General features: G+C 37.0%; 1 protein-coding gene across 33 annotated transcripts in view; it reads left to right on the top strand.

The window, feature by feature from the left end:
- Nucleotides 1-16,862, top strand: part of ADGRL3 (adhesion G protein-coupled receptor L3) — a 912,058-nt gene that overhangs the window by 638,137 nt on the left and 257,059 nt on the right. The gene's annotated exons all lie outside the window — the stretch shown is intronic.

The raw sequence follows: 16,862 nt of genomic DNA, 5'->3' as shown, positions 1-16,862 counted from the left end.
AGGGCTCTCTTCATGATCAGTCCTCTCACAGATTCAATGGATTAATAAAAAGAGAGAAAATAAGTTCTGACCTACCTGGCCTGATTGTGGGGAAAATAATCATCTCCTTATTTCTTTTCTCTGGAGAAAAAAAAAATAAATTTTATGTTCAAAGAGAAAGTGAAAGTCACTCAGTTGTGTCCAACTTTGTGACCCCATGGCCTGTAGCCTGCCAGGCTCCTCTGTCCATGGAATTCTCCAGGCCAGAATACTGGAATGGGTAGCCGTTTCCTTCTCCAGGGGATCTTCCCAACCCAGAGATCGAACCCAGGTCTCCCTCATTACAGGGGGATTCTTAACCCTCTGAGCCACCTCTTCCCGACACAGGAATTGAAGCTGAGTCTCCCGCAGTGCAGGCAGATTCTTACTACTGAGCCACTGGGGAAGCAACTATATCATTACACATATAAAGAACTTCTTTGAACACTGGACCTATAATTAATATATTTGAATTTTTCAACTCCTTTAAATTCAGAAATAACTTGAGGTATATTTATTATACTATAGTATCCAAAGTTCTCATTCTAATTCTCCTACAAATATGTCTTCTCTAATTTTTACTGACTCAGGAGCTGTGAGGAAAAATGCCTAAAGGCATCGTTTGAGAGTAACACATACTCAGTAGCTTTTACTTGGAGACCTGTGCCATCTCACTTCTCCATTGATAGCATTTATTCAACCAAATCCAGGCTGCAACTTTTCATATTCTGTACCCTTCCATGGGGACCAGGGCCAAGGGCAAAGCGTAAGCATTTTGTTGACATCCACCTATGAACTTTTTTTTCAAGTACAGTTAACATGCTTTATCATTCTACTTTGTGAATAAGTGTTGCTGTATGTTTTCTGATCTATTAGTGGGGAGGAAAAGAAAATTTAACATGTTATGTTTTTCTTAGCATGCTTAGGATAATCTTTGAAGCAGAACTCTTAAAAACACAAGCACAGCAGGCCAGCTTCCTGGCTCTGTACTCCAGGGAACAAACTTCTTTATTGTGAAGACCCTAATCTATACTTTTTTTCTTGCTACTTGCTTCTGTGATTCTAGTAGCAAATTTTCATTTGCTAGTTCTCATTTGAAGTAGTTTGAATAACACTTTTCAGGCGCCATAACTATCCTAAATACACAGTTTTAGTCTTTCCTTTATGGCATTAAATATGTTCGATTCATTAAATACAGATAAAGAAATAGAATTATAGTGTCAATTTATCCAATTTTTTACAATTTATTGTAATTTTGTAATTGTCACCTACTTAATAATTGTATTGGGGAAGCAAAATTGATAAAGTTACACTAGGTTTTTTTTTTTTTCTGCTTTTTATTTTGTGCTGGGTTAAAGCCAATTAACAATATTGTGACATTTTCATGTGAACAGCTAGGGGACTCAGTCATACATGTACATGTATCCATTCTCTCCCAACAGAAGCATGTTTTTAAAAAGATCTACTTTACATAAACACATTGGGTTAAAGTATATTTGGAGAATTGCCGTGCATCTCATTTGGTAGAGACCTCTTCAAGAACCCCATAAATGTTTTCTGCTAGAAATGGGCAAGATGAGAGAGTTGAAATAGTTTTAAAACTTGTAACACTTTTTAATTAAACAAAATTAGTTGTGCTATGAATTTATTTCCATATGTGATGGAAATTTTCCCAGAGTTTTACTATTTGCCTTGTTTATTATTTGGAGTGTATTATTTTTAACATTCATCTTAATTGTTTATATCTTTATTGTGAATTTTCACTAGATGAGATTGGGTATGTTTATGGCCATAAACATACTGAAAATGAATTTTCATCAGAAATGCATTGAATTTTACAGTGACTAAAATATTTGAGTGAGTCCTACAACAGTACAGAAGACATAGGAACTGAAGTTGTTATCCTTCCAGCTCTCATGGAGTCTTCTACCTGGATTGTCCTATGTAAAGTCTGTGTGTTCAGTGAGCCTACTCTTCCAGTAAATGCAGAGAAGCCTGGTGTGCTGCAGACCTTGGGGTTGCAAAGTGTCATTCATGACTGAGCAACTGAACAACAAAGGCCAATTAGAGAAGTGAAAGAGTGTTTCAGTTTTAATATTTATAAAATTGTAACAAGTATTTAAACAGGTTTAGGAAATCATAGACTAATATGAGGGTAGCCAAGATGTGCATGGGTGTGTGTGTTTATGTGTGCATGTGATGATAAATATAAATGTACACACAAAATTGCTACTCATATTTTCCCACATGGCACATAGCTTCTGGAGACCATATATTTATAAATATTATATAAGTTTTCATGACATAAAATGAGTATAAAGCCTACATCATCTTTTTTATTCCTTTGGAATTTGATACCTAGGCTGCATGTTGAAAAGGTTAAATAATTGTTATTGTTTGGTATTAAGTTTTGATAGTTGAGTTTAGTTATAAGAAAAGAAGTGGATTCAAGAAATGAACAGACTATGCTCTTTATGCATTTCTTGCCGTAAATCAGATGCCATGGAAAACACCTCTGTTCCTCTCTCTTGAAAAGCACTTTTTAATACGGTGAATCATATTTCCAAATATCATAAGAGAATTAGGAGAGTGAACATGACAATTTTAGTCCTATAGAGTCACAGTATCTGCCCCGTGCTGCTCCTCTGCCTGTCTTTCCTGAGACACCCGAGGAGATTTTACTTGGCAGTAATCAAGGTGATTTTTGTCCCTCTTATAGATACAATTTATAAGTATTTGTTGAACACTTACTCTGAGACACATACATATTTATTGGGCTCCCTTTAACTTAACAAGTGGATTTTTCACTTAAATCCCATAGTTTTCACCTCTGGTTGTAGATTCCAAGAGTTAACAGTTTACTTATTTCCAGCACTTGGTATCAGTCATAATCAGTGAAAGTCACTCAGTCATGTCTGACTCTTTGTGACCCCATGGACTATACAGTCCATAGAATTCTCCAAGCCAGAATACTGGAGTAGGTAGCCTTTGCCTTCTCCAAGGGATCTTCCCAACCCAGGGGTCGAACCCAGGTCTCCTGCATTACAGGCAGATTCTTTACCAGCTGAACTACAAGGTATAGTAGGCATTCATTAAATATTTGTCCTAATGAATAAATGAGTAATTGAGGAAATTAATGAAAGCTCTTCACCATTTCTTTCTTTTTATTTTGCCATTATTTGAGTTAGAGTTTTTACTCAGTTTTTACTCAGTTTTTGCAAGTTCCATGATCAATAACTGGTATAAAACTAACATTTGGTATTTTATTTTAAAAATTTACAATTTTTGAACAGTGATATATCATCAAGAACATGATAAATACTTTATTATCACAATGCTGCACAGTTATATTCTTAACATACCACAATATATCTGAATATTAACAAGAAATTCAGCTGATACATAATAGCCCACATTTTAATATCCCACTGCACAATTAGATCCTAAGTGTTGAAAACATGACAAAGAATGATTCCAGTTTAATCCAAAATTTTCATGTCTTAACTTCCTCCTCCTCAAAATTAGATAAGAAGCAATTTTAAAAAATAAGTTATTCTTCATTACTTATACTTATCATTTATATTGACTGATGAATTAGGTATCAGAAAATCACCACACAACAATGAAATAACCCAAAAGGAAATATTTAGTAAATGGGTAGGAGCGGTAAAGAAATGTGTGTTTAATGAACCGTGATTCTGTACTGGACACTAGTCATCTTTATGTCACTACTGATTTCATTCTCACGTAAATCTGTGACCTAGATAATTTTGTGAAAGTGGGTTGACTCCACATCTCCCTTTTATATAAAACTTAAATTTCCTATAATGCAGCATTCCTAGACTTATTTTGTCCAACCAAGTTTCTACACTGTCTCCATTCTCTGTCATAAAAATAAGAGAAATAAAGGAGGAGAGGGGATGAGTCAGCAAAGCACAGATAATTTTTAGGGCCATGAAAATACTCATATGATACCATAATCATGGACTGATATCATTATACATTTGTCCAAATCCATTGGCTATACAACACCTAGATTGAGCCCTAATACTAAATGGACGTTGGGTAATTATAAAGTGACAGTGTCAGTTCATCAGGTGTAATAAATGTACCACTGTGGTGGGGAGCATGGATAATGGGTATACCTGTGTGGGACAGGATATATGGGAAATCTCTATCTCCGCCTTAATTTTTCTGTAAATTTTTAAGTTTTCTAAAAAATTCCTCATAAAAAATGATAAACAGACAGAATACTAAAATGTGTATAATTATTATGCTCTGCCTCTGCCCTTAACTAGAGGGTGACCTTAGGTGAGTCCTTTATCTTCAGTTTAGCTGCCCAGTCATGTCCTGACTCTTCGAGACCCCATGGACTGCAGCACGCCAGACTTCCCCATTGATCCTATTTCACAACAGTTAGGCTAGATGATTTCTAAGAAAAGTATTCCATCTCTGATTTTTGTTTTGCCTAGTTACTTTGTATAGTTGTGTTTTCTGCTTATCATTTATTTACAGTCATCGAGTTATGTTGCCTTGTGAAATGATCTCTTTTTTGATTAAAAGAACTTTGTCTTATCTATACTACTGGCCGTATTTTAGGCGATTGTACATTCTTAATAATGTAATGCAGGGATTTATATGCATTCGAAAGATGTAGTTAAGCAGTTGAAGCTCTAGAGCTGTCATTTACAGCAGTCCTGACAAAATGCAGAATGTCAGTGTGTTACAATATGGCAGCAATTCAAATAAATAAATACATGGTAGATTGTGTGTATGTGAGTGTGTTATAAGGGCATAGAATAACTCCAGCATGGTATACTAGATAAAAGAGATTGCCTGTGGGAAGTATCAATATGATTAGATGCTATCATTTTATTGCAGTTAAATATGTACCACATCCATGTATTAGCTATTCAAATAATTAGTACATTTAATATGAACAGAATGTGTTTAAGATATATATAGGGCTTCCCTGGTGGATCAGATGATAAAGAATCTGCCTGCAATGCAGGAGGTCTGGGTTTGATCCCCGAGTCAGAATGAGCGCTTGGAAAAGGAAATGGCAACCCACTCCAATATTCTTTCCTAGACAATCCCATGGGCAGAGCAGCTTGATGGGCTACAAAGTCCATGGGGTCTCAGAGTCAGACATGACTGAGCAACAAGCTCATCACTACTTATAGTATCGTGTCTTCGTTTTCTATCACTGATGGAGCAAAGTACCACAAACTTAGAAGGATAAACAATGGTAATTTATCATTTCTTTATATTTCTCTAAGGTGGAAGTTCAACATAGGTCTTATTAGACTAAAAGTAGTTCTTTCCGTAGACTGTGAAGGATCTTTATGTTTTTCAGTTCTAGAAGCAGCCATGATTCCTTGATTCTGGTCCCCTTCCTCCATCTTAAGAGCCAGAAATGACTTATTTAGTGTTTTTCACATTGCATCCATCTGACTTACTCTTCTGCCTCCCTTTTTGACTTTCAAGAACTACTGACATAAGGATAATCTCTCTATCTCAACCATAATCACATCTGTAAACTCCCTCCTGCCACATAAAATAACATACTCACAGATTCTGAAGATTAGGAGATTGGCATCTTTGGAGGACTGTTGTTCTATGTACCATAAGCTATAAGCAGAATATCTGAGGAGACAGTAATTCCTAAATCAGAGTTGCTCTAGAAGAGAAAAAGTCTTAGAAATAGCCTCTTGTATGGCCTGTGCTGATTGATCAACTGAAGTTTATGACCCCTGTTTTCATGCTAACATCACAATCCTGGTCTTTAGGTTTGCCTGTTTTTTCCAATCTAGCTTTTCCAGTTCACCCTGAACACACACTCTCAGTGGAATAGGTCTGAATATTACCTACTTCAGTAGTACTTTCTTCTTATGCAGAGCGTGGGGTTAGTACAATGATGATAAACATTAGGAAAGATTTGAGTTTGTGTATGGAGAGGAAAACTGCCTCAAAAGTCTTTTTTTCAAGCTTTTGGATTCAAAATGATTCAAGGAGATCTGTGTTACTGAACCTTATCATTTTTAAGACCTCCATTAAAATGAAATTAAAAATTCCAGGGGAAGACTAATATAGTTAACCTATTGTTAAGTAGTACATAATGTGTTGCCCATTGTTTGAGGAAAGTAATTTTAGAATCCTGATTGTTCTGTGATTTAGTAATGTAAATACTTAGTTTTAGGTTAACTTAAAAAAGGAGAACTAAAAATTTCAGAATTTTAGTGTATTTGCCGCTCTCCGCCCTCGTGGGTATATTTATAGGATGTGGAGGCAGTAAGCTATATTCTAAGAACATGGTCTCTGGACTTGAAACCTGATTCCCACCCACACTGTTGTGTAACCTTTGAAAATACACTTAACCTTATAAAGCTTTAGTTACTGCATTTCTATAATGGGAAGCAACATTTACCTCACACAGGGCTTCTTGATATTAGTCTTGTAGAAAATAATCATTTTTATTCATATGAGCTTCAGTATTCAAACTGTTCATTCCTCTTTTTTCTTAAAGGACTATAAAAACTACTAAAAGAGGACTATAGTTTTTCTATAAAAACTAGAATTTCAGGAAAGAGAAATGCTCTGATTCATTTTCCCTTTTCTATTCTCTTCCTAGTTTATTTTTGTAAAGCTTGCTACAATAGGTTTTTGAGACTTCAAGGAATAATTTTGAAGCGATGCCTCCAAAATTCAGTGTTTGTCATTTTAACCACCAAGTCTATTTTTCACACTTGTGAAAGAAAGGGAAGCATTTGTATGGTTTTATAAAATAGATTCCCCCTCTCTATCTGTGAGCACCTGAAATTCATCATCAATATAAAACATTCCTCCATCCAATACAATTTCAAACCTACAACCAGTGAGGTATTTTGCAGGCCGACAGGTTTCATTTCTCTCGGATATGAAAGGCAATTCTTCCTGAAAATTGTTCCATTGAATTTTACATTAAATTCCTTTCCCAGTGTATCTTCTTAATTTTTAGGTATCATAATGGTATTGTGGTTGTTTTAAAGAACTCTTATTTTAAAGACACATACTCAAGTAATTTACAGATGAAATTATATGATGTTTTGGGTTTGCATCCCATATTCTGGGATGGGGAAAGAGGCATGGGAAGAGACCAGTGAAACAATATAGGCAATGATATAGGAAACAACATGACTCAGGGAATTGACCATTGTAAGACAAAAAGGTATGAACCTGGGACAGTAAATTAGTGAAGAAGTAAAGGCTTGTTTATGCAGCTTTCTCAGCCCTGTCTCTGGGACAGTGATGCCTTCTGTCCTCCAGGTACAGAGAGGATACCTTTCGCATGGGAGATTTATGTCATACTTTCATGGAGACCAAGAAGGGCCAGAGTATGTTTATATATCATTTGTTTCTCAAGTAACTTTAACTCAGAATAATCAATAAGTCAGAGTGGCATGCTTTGGGGTGGTTTAGTCTGTTCTCCTTCACATGTACTTTTTAATTCTTTCCTTTTTCATACATTTTTGAATTTGTATATTATTTTAGTTGGCTTCTTCTGTCTACCCTCGTTTGTGGATTCCTGTCCTGTATCCCTTCCATGCATTTTACTGGCAAGCGTTACCTCCTATCCTCCCTTCTACTGCCCCATGCCTGCCAGGCCCATTAACTACATTGCTACTTGCTGTTCCCTCCATCTCATCTTTCTTCAGATCCTGTTCTTCCCTCACTTCACTTCCTGCAGTCCAGTGCTATTGTGCTGTGACCCTCACCTCTATCTGGGTATGTATCATCCTTCACTGCAATTACCTAAACATGTGGTCAAGCTGCAATCTTTTGATTGAATCATTGCAGTTTCTTGTTCCTCTGGTTACTGTTAATACTGGTCACAGAATGGGAGTAGGTACTAAAGAAATATTTGCTGGATGAAATGCACACCAAACATAAACAAAATGCACAGAAGTTACCTTTGTTTCAAATTACTCTCTTCGTTTTCTGTGTGGCAAGTGATATCTACAGAGAAGCCCATCAATGACCTTTGAGCCTCCTCCAGTGACTTTGTATCCTCAATAAGTCCAGCAGGCAGTTGTTTCTCTGTTACCTCATATGTTACTAAAGTCACTGAAAATAAGTGTGAGTAATTGGATGAAGGGGAGAATGGAAAGCAGAGTGAAAAGATAGTCATTAAACTGGCAAATTTACAACTCTTTTCTTTGGTAATTACTTTTGATTGGTGTTACCTCTTCACCTGAAAGCTAGCTTTTTGAATGCCAGATGGTTATAGTCAGACTATAGAAGACAGAAAAACAAGCTGTTGTAATACTAGGCACACCCAGTTTTCCATCAGCACATACAGCACACTGATCTCTGGTTTTTTTTTTTTTTTTAATCAGTAGCTGAGATTATTTTCAACAACAACAAAAAATATTTAGGCTCTTTTTTGAGAAGGCTCATCTACTTTCAGAGTATTTGAAAAGCTTAGAAAAAAATCTCATATGCCATTCTTTTTTTTTTTCCCTTTTTTTATTTTATTTATTTATTTATTTTTACCATTTATTTGTATTAGTTGGAGGCTAATTACTTTACGGTATTCTTAAAGGTAGCGTAGTATGTGCCACCCCCTCCCCGCTTTCATGGATCACTGTCTTCTCATGGTGGTGGGTCTTGCATAACTCAGTGAAGCTGTGAGCCATATCGAGCAGGGTCATCCAAGACAGACAGGTCAAAGTGAAGAGTTCAAACAAATGTGGTCCACTAGAGGAGGAAATGGCAACCCACTACAGTATTCTTGCCTCAGGAACCCCATGAGCAATGTGAAAAGACAGAAAGATACAACATCGGAGATGAGCACCTCTGATCAGAAAGTGTCCACTGTGCTACTGGGGAAGAGCAGAGGACGATTACTAACAGCTCCAAAAAGAATGAAGAGGCTGGGCCAAAGTGGAAAGGACACTCAGTTGTGGATGTATCTGGTGGTGAAAAAGCTGGCTTGAAATTCAACATTAAAAAAACTAAGATTATGGCATCTGATCTAATCACTCATAGCAAGTAGAAGGGGAAAAAGTGGAAAGAGTAACAGATTTTATTTTCTTGGGTTCCAAAATCACTGTGGATGGTGAATGCAGCCATGAAAGCAAAAGATGCTTCCTCTTTGGAAAGAAACCTATGACAAACCTAGACAGCATATTAAAAAGTATAGACATCACTTTGCCGACAAGGGTACATATAGTCAAAGCTGTGATTTTTCCAGTAGTCATGATATGGATGTGAAAGTTGGACCGTAAACAAGGCTGACCACAGAAGAATTGATGCTTTTGAATTGTGGTATTGTAGAAGACTCTTGAGAGTCTTTTGGATTGTGAGGAGGTCAAACTAGTCGATCCTAAAGGAAATCAACCCTGAATATTAATGGGAAGGACTGTTGCTGAACCTTAAGCTCCAATACTTTGGCCACCTTATGTGACGAATTGTCTCACTGGAAAAGACCCTGATTCTGGGAAAGATTGAGGGCAAAAAAGATGGGGCTGGTGGTGTATGAGATGGACATGAATTTGAACAAACTGTGGGATGTAGTGGAGGATAGGGAAGGCTGGCATTCTACAGTCCCTGGGATCACAAAGAGCCGGGCATGACTTATTGACTGAACAACAACAATAGGTTCCCACATTCCACATGGAATCATTATTATAGTAGGGCAGAGAAATGCAGAGATATCACTTGCTATCATTCTAAAGCTTGTAAAGGAAAATGAATATCATTAAAAACCCCATGAACAAAAATATGAGATCTATTTTATTGTTTGTAAGAAGGGGAAAATGTCATATCTCTAGAGGAAATAATTAAGTTCAGAAGTTGAAAATTTAAAGCAAACAAAAAGAAGGCATGAAATCTTCCTGGAGGGCCATAAACTATTAAATTTGTTTACAGCATTGTGTAGAAAATGAGGAAAATTTGATTTGAAAGTTGGTATGACTGGAGAAACCAGTGGGGACTTTGTTATTAACGTGTTTTTACTTCAGGAGCAAAGTTGTATTGCCAACTACATACTGCTGTATATTATTTTTGTCCTCTGTTACTTATAAGTGACATTATTAATGTGTCTGTGTGTAAAATTTGAAATAAATATGTTAGGAAAGCCATCTGATAGCAGCACATTTTGGTCTTTCATTCTTAATTAATAGAAATAGATTTGAACTCATCCATATTTTTATCTTTTTACAATTTCCTATAAAAGAAAGATAGGATCTCTTGCCTTTTCTTGAACTTTTCAAATGCTATTCATAGAAATTAAATTAGGCCTTCCAGATCATTGTTTAAAATTGCAACCTGCCAGTCCCACTTCAGTTTCCCTTTAGCCTATTTTAATTTGTTTCCATTGCCTTCAGCATCTCACATATATAATATTTGTTGTGTTAATTGTTTATTGCCTATCTTCCCCTATGTAAGAGTGTGGATTATCATTTGTTATGTGATATATGTCAACCACCTAAGAAGGCACCTGTCACATATTAGTCACTCCATTTATTTTGTGTGATTAGTGGATGAATGAATGAATGAATGAATGAATTTATAATGGTAATAATCATAAAGCTAAAAATTCTAAGCAATTTCCCTCGCACCAAGCACTGTTTTGATTGCTGAAAGTGAGTTAGTTCCTCAGTTATATCCAACCCTGTGACCCCATGGGCTGTATCCAGCTAGACTCCTCTGTCCATGGAATTCTCCATGCAAGAATACTTGAGTGGGTTGCCAGTCCATTCTCCAGGGCATCTTCCCAACCCAGGGATCAAACCCTGGTCTCCTGCATTGCAAACAGGTTCTTTACCATCTGAATCACCAGGGAAGCCCTATATGTATATATTTAATTTTCAGAATATCCTATGAGCTTCATGCTATTATAACCCCCCTTATCCGAATGAGGAAATCAAGGCACATAGAAGTTAAACAACTCTATAGTGGCTATAGAGCTGGCTAATAACTTATGTGGTTAATAATTCTATGGCTCAAATGTGGCAGAATCAATACTAAGACAGGCAGTTCTGTGTCCTGGGCATGATTTTACCTGTTACACTAAGCTGCCTTTAGTTTACAGACCTAGCCAAAGGAAAAAAAAAAAAAAGTACATATTTTTGTAAATAAGCAGTTTTCAACCCTTTTAAGGTCTCTACTTAAAGCTGAAAGTTCATGACCCAAACACCTTGAGAATAATGGCTTGCTGAGACTTCAGAGGTAAAAGGGAGTTGAGGGCAGTTTTCTGCAGACTAGCTGCATCCCCTTTATCACTGTTCCTCTAACATCACTTTTGACAACTACTGGCTTGATTTGGCTTTTGAAAGTCACCAATTTCTCAAGATGTCAGTTTTCTTATTCTAAAATGTTTGGGACTATATGCTATCAAATGTCTTCAGATGTCCAAATTCTGTGGTTCTAAAAATGTATTTCTGTGCTCTGATGTGCAAGTAAGGTATTGACAAAAAGAGGGGGGAAAAGCCTTTTCCTGTAGCTAGTGCTGGCCAAGTCTTTTCTATATTTGAACTTCAGTAGAAATCACACAGAATCCCTAAATGAGATGGAAATTAAATGAAAGTTGAAGGAGAGATTGAAGATAGGAAAAAATGACTATTCCAAAATGCAAAATGGCCCTTCAGGTTCTACTAACAAGCACCCTTAATTTTTCTATATTTTGGGCATGCCTAACCCTGGATGGTTCACACATTTTCACTTCAGAATATGAGCTGCTTTTTCGTTTCCTGTCTGTCTGTGTGTGCGTGTGGTTTTTTTTTTTTTTTTTTGGCCAGATCATTTTTTCCTCTAGTCTCTCAATGTGGATGAACTATATAAATTTGACTGAAATCTTGTTTCTTTATTTATTTGGTGAGATTATTCCCTTCCCAGTTGTCTTAATATTAATTATTTCAAGTTTTTCTCAATCCTAACTTAACTACACTATCAGCTTAAAATGAACAAACAAGCCAAAATCCCTGAAAACCATCTCTGTGATAGCGGAACCTAATATGTCCCTAATGAAAAGTAAAATGGTAGCTGGTGGCTCAGCGGTAAAGAATCTGCCTGCCAATTGCAGGAGACACGGGTTTAATCCCTAATCCAGGAAGGTCCCCTAAAGAAGGAAATGGCTGCCCACTCCAGTATTCTTTCCTTTGAAATCCTATGAACACAGGGGCCTGGGCGCGGGGGAATATAGTCCATGGGGTTGCAAAGAGTCAGACGCAACTTAGTAACTGAGTAACAACAGCTTCTTTAGAAATAATTTCCACAAAAGTTTAAAACATAGAATTTACTGTGTGACCCAGCAATTCCAATTCTAGGTATATATATTCAAGAAAATTGCAACATATGCCCACACAGAAGCTTATAGATGAAGGTTCACTAGCAGAATTTTTCATAATAATAAAAAGGTGGAAATTATACCCAAAGTCCATCAACTGATTAATGGATACAAAATATATGGTATGTTTTACAATGAAATATCTCCAATTTTCTTGAGGAAATCTCTAGTCTATGTACATACATGTGTATACATAAATGCATATATATGACATCTTCATACAACGACATCTTCATACAAATGCATACAAATCTATTCATAAAAATGAATACAAATATATGCATACAAATGTATGCATGTGAATCTTAACCTGGAACTATATTTCTTATAAGAAACAAAGACCACAGATCATAATCAAAATGCTATTATCAGTGTATATAGGTCTAAGGACCTAGTAAGGTAGAATCAATAACTAATAATTATAACAATGAAGGTCAAAAAATATAAGTGAAAGTCATCAAGAAAATTTAGAAATTTTGTTCAAAGTAGGGAAAATAGAATACTTGCACAATGAAATATTCTTATAACCAAAGTATAGAAAACTTCAGAAAATATTTTCATTAAAAAGCAATTCAAACAAAAATCAATCCATTTAAAATATATGAAGACAAACTATTTAGAATGTTTATTCTTCAAATTGTTTACAGAATTAATGTAATTTTAATAAAATTTCAGTATGATTTTTTTGCTTTGAAATTTAGAAAACTGCATTAAAATCAGAAGGAAAAATAATCAGATATATATCCCTTTTAATTTGGAAAAGTAAGGAGAATATCATATATTTAGATATACAAATCTGTGGTTACAAGGACGAGGTGAAACTAGATATCAGTTCAATTCAGTTTCTCAGTCATGTCAGACTCTTCACAATCCCATGGAGTGCAGCACACCAGGCTTCCCTGTTCTTCACCAACTCCTGGAGCTTGCTCAAATTCACGTCCATCAAGTCGGTGATGCCATCCAACCATCTCATCCTCGGTCGTCCCCTTTTCCTCCTACCTCCTAGTCTTTCCCAGCATCAGGGTCTTTTCCAATGAGTCAGTTCTTCACATCAGGTGGCCAAAGTATTGGAGTTTCAGCTTCAGCATCAGTCCTTCCAGTGACTATTCAGGACTGATTTCCTTTAAGATGGGCTGGTTGGATCTCCTTGTAGTCCAAGGGACTCTCAAGAGTCTTCTCAAACACCACAGTTCAAAGGCATCAATTCTTCTGTGCTCAGCTTTCTTTATAGTCCAACTCTCACACCCATACGTGACTACTGGAAGAACCATAGCTCTGACTAGATGGACCTGTGTTGACTTAGTAATGTCTCTGATTTTAAATATGCTGTCTATGTTGGTCATAGCTTTTCTTGCAAGGAGCAAGTGTCTTTGAATTTCAGTCTGATGCCATCAGTCAGATGGCTGCAGTCACCATCTGCAGTGATTTTGGAGCCCCCCAAAATAAAGTCTGTCACTGTTTCCATTGTTTCCCGATCTATTTGCTATGAAGTGATGGGACTGGATGTCATAATCTTAGTTTTCTGAATGTTGAGTTTTAAGCCAACTTTTTCACTCTCCTCTTTCACTTTCATCAATAGTCTCTTTAGTCCTTCGCTTTTTGCCATAAGGTTGATGTCATCTGCGTGTCTGAGGTTATTGATATTCCTCCCAGCAATTTTGATTCCAGCTGCTAGGTATAAGGCATGTGATTATGGTGAAAAATGTGTCAGATGTTTAAAAACATGTATTTGTCATGCTTTTTACTCTCTTTGGGGCTTCCCTGGTGGCTCAGAAGTTAAAGCGTCTGCCTGCAATGTGGGAGACCTGGGATTGATCCCTCGGTTGGGAAGATCCCTGGAGAAGGAAATGGCAACCCACTCCAGTATTCTTGCCTGGAGAATCCCATGGACGGAGGAGCCTGGTGGGCTACATAGTCCACAGGGTCACAAAGAGTCGGACACGACTGAGCAACTTCACTTTCACTTTCACTTTACTCTCTTTGCTCTTTTTGGAGCTGACCACATTTTTGTTGTTGAATATTATTCACCATAAATCCAAGAGAAAATTTTATGGCAGCTATTTTTTTTCCATTTAGTTTTATTAGTTGGAGGCTAATTACTTTACAATATTGTATTATGGCAGTTATTTATGGTTTCAGCTGGCCCTGGGGTTGTTATCTGACTGATGATGGGCAGGGCTGGAGCCTAGTATGTTTGGCCACGGGGACCTCGGGTCCCAGGTCTAGCGCCTGTGCACTGATATGAAGGCCCATATCCTGGGCGCTCTGGTGTACAGGGCGGTGTCCTCGGGAGACTGAGGGCTCAGGGGATCTTAAGGCAGCCTCATCCCGTTAGCTACTTGTCCTGATGCATCCCAGTACTGGTGTAAATACACTGGTGGTCAGGGCGAGGTCCCAGTGCTAACAGACGAGGAAAGATTCCAAACTGGCACTTAGCAGTACCATTGTCCACGTGAAAGAATCAGCTCCCCACGATGAGGCCACTAGTGTCTATATCTCCACAGTGAGCTTCACTTTCCTTCTGCCTCTTCTCAAGGCTCTCCAAGGTGAGCTGGTGGGTCTGACCTAAAATTACTGCTTCCGCCTTGAGTCCTGGAATGTGAGAGATTTTGTGTGTGTCCTTCTAGAGTGGAGGTTCTCTTTCCCACAGCCCTCTGACATTAAGCCCCTGCTGCTGGTGCTAAGTCGTTTCAGTCGTGTCCAACTCTGTGCGACCCCATAGATGTCAGCCCACCAGGCTACCCCGTCCCTGGGATTCTCCAGGCAAGAACACTGGAGTGGGATGCCATTTCCTTCTCCAATGCATGAAAGTGGAAAGTGAAATTGAAGTCTCTCAGTCATATAGGACTCTTAGCGACCCCATGGACTGCAGCCCACCAGGCTCCTCCGTCCATGGGATTTTCCAGGCAAGAGTACTGGAGTGGGATGCCATTGCCTTCTCCGGATTAAGCCCCTACTGGCTTCAAAACTAAAAATATTCTGGGGGTTTGTCTTCTTGGTACAATACTCCCAGACTGCGGAGCCTATTGTGGGGCTCAGACCTCTCACTCCTTGGAGAGAACCCCTGCAACTGTAACTCGCCGTCCCCTGCACTACCTAAAACACGTGGGTGGAGCTCTCTGAAGTTACTTGGTTATATCAAGAGCAGAGGCAAAGCTGTCATTTAAAAGGACCATTTACATCATTTTGAATATGGAGGTGACAGTTTCAAAGGCAGTTACTTGTCAGAATTTGATCACTAAAAATCTACACACATTATTTCCAGGTTTAGTATGCCTTCTTTGAGAAACACATTATGCTATAGAAGAACAAACTTCAAGTTTGTTTCTCAAATGCTTTTGTTAAAAGTCAGAATGCTACTCTCCTTGCTATTTGCCTGTTAGTTACTTACATTTTTTATTTAAATTTTTGATTTAAATTTGATTTAAAATTTTGATTGCATGTTTTATTTAAAAATATGTGTTTACTAATATAGTACCTACCTTTGAAAGCTTATAGTGATACTGGTTGCATAAAATGAGATGCTGTATTGTATAATACTTAGCAGTTATTATGATATGTAGTAAAAGCCATGTTCCTTAGTTAGACATGAAATCAACACTATTTTATATGCTGAGATTATTTTGAACCAACATAAAGTGACTCTTATTTTCATTTACATGATCAATGAAGTTTGAAACTGATTCATTTGTAACAACACAGGGCCTTAAAAATGAAAATGCTTTTGCAACAAAGTATGCAACATAAGTAAACATCAGATGTTTTTATAATTAATATAATCTGAAATTTTTAATAAGCTCTATTACACATGAACTTGATAACAGTGCACAGTTTCTCTCTTATTACTTTTATAACAGTGCTTTTAGTATTCCACTGAAACACAGCCAGTGAATGCACAATATTCTTAGTTACCATTATGAGGGGCTCTGTATATTACAGTCTTTTCACTGTGTCTGCTGTTAGCTAGAAAAATGCTGGGAGCAACAGCAGCTACTATCAACAGGGAGCCATATTAATTATTTGAAATGTGCCTCATAAGAGGAATCAGCAGAGTTTATTACAAGTCGAATATTACTTGAAACGGGGAGGTTACTCTAACTGTTATCATAATCTATGTATCATTAACTTTCCTTGTTTAGGAAAAGAGATTAACAACCCTGTAAAGTGCTTTAGTAAATGTATAAAATACAACTGCATATCCCTTGTAGAAAGAAAGTGATGGGTTCTCTACTTGTACTCAATTTTTTTTTCATATAAAGTGGCTTTAGTAATTGAACTCTGTAATTATACTTTCTTGCTTTAAAATTCTAATTGCTTACTGGATTATCAGTATACAAGCTATAGCTACTTTGAGCATTAGAAAATTCTTTTGTTTATAGTTAGAATTTTTTTTTTCAGTCAGTAACTTGGTCTTCAAAGGAACTTTAACACTTTAACTCATATGACAGAAAGTGTATTACACGTTTGTATATGAGCTGGCAAAATGTTTTACAGGAAACAGAGAATGAGCCCGTCT

The sequence above is a fragment of the Odocoileus virginianus genome, chromosome 29 (assembly GCF_023699985.2).
Source record: "Odocoileus virginianus isolate 20LAN1187 ecotype Illinois chromosome 29, Ovbor_1.2, whole genome shotgun sequence".
Classification (NCBI taxonomy): domain Eukaryota; kingdom Metazoa; phylum Chordata; class Mammalia; order Artiodactyla; family Cervidae; genus Odocoileus; species Odocoileus virginianus.
Note: the sequence above shows the minus strand (reverse complement) of the source record. Positions and strands in the feature narration are given on the sequence as shown.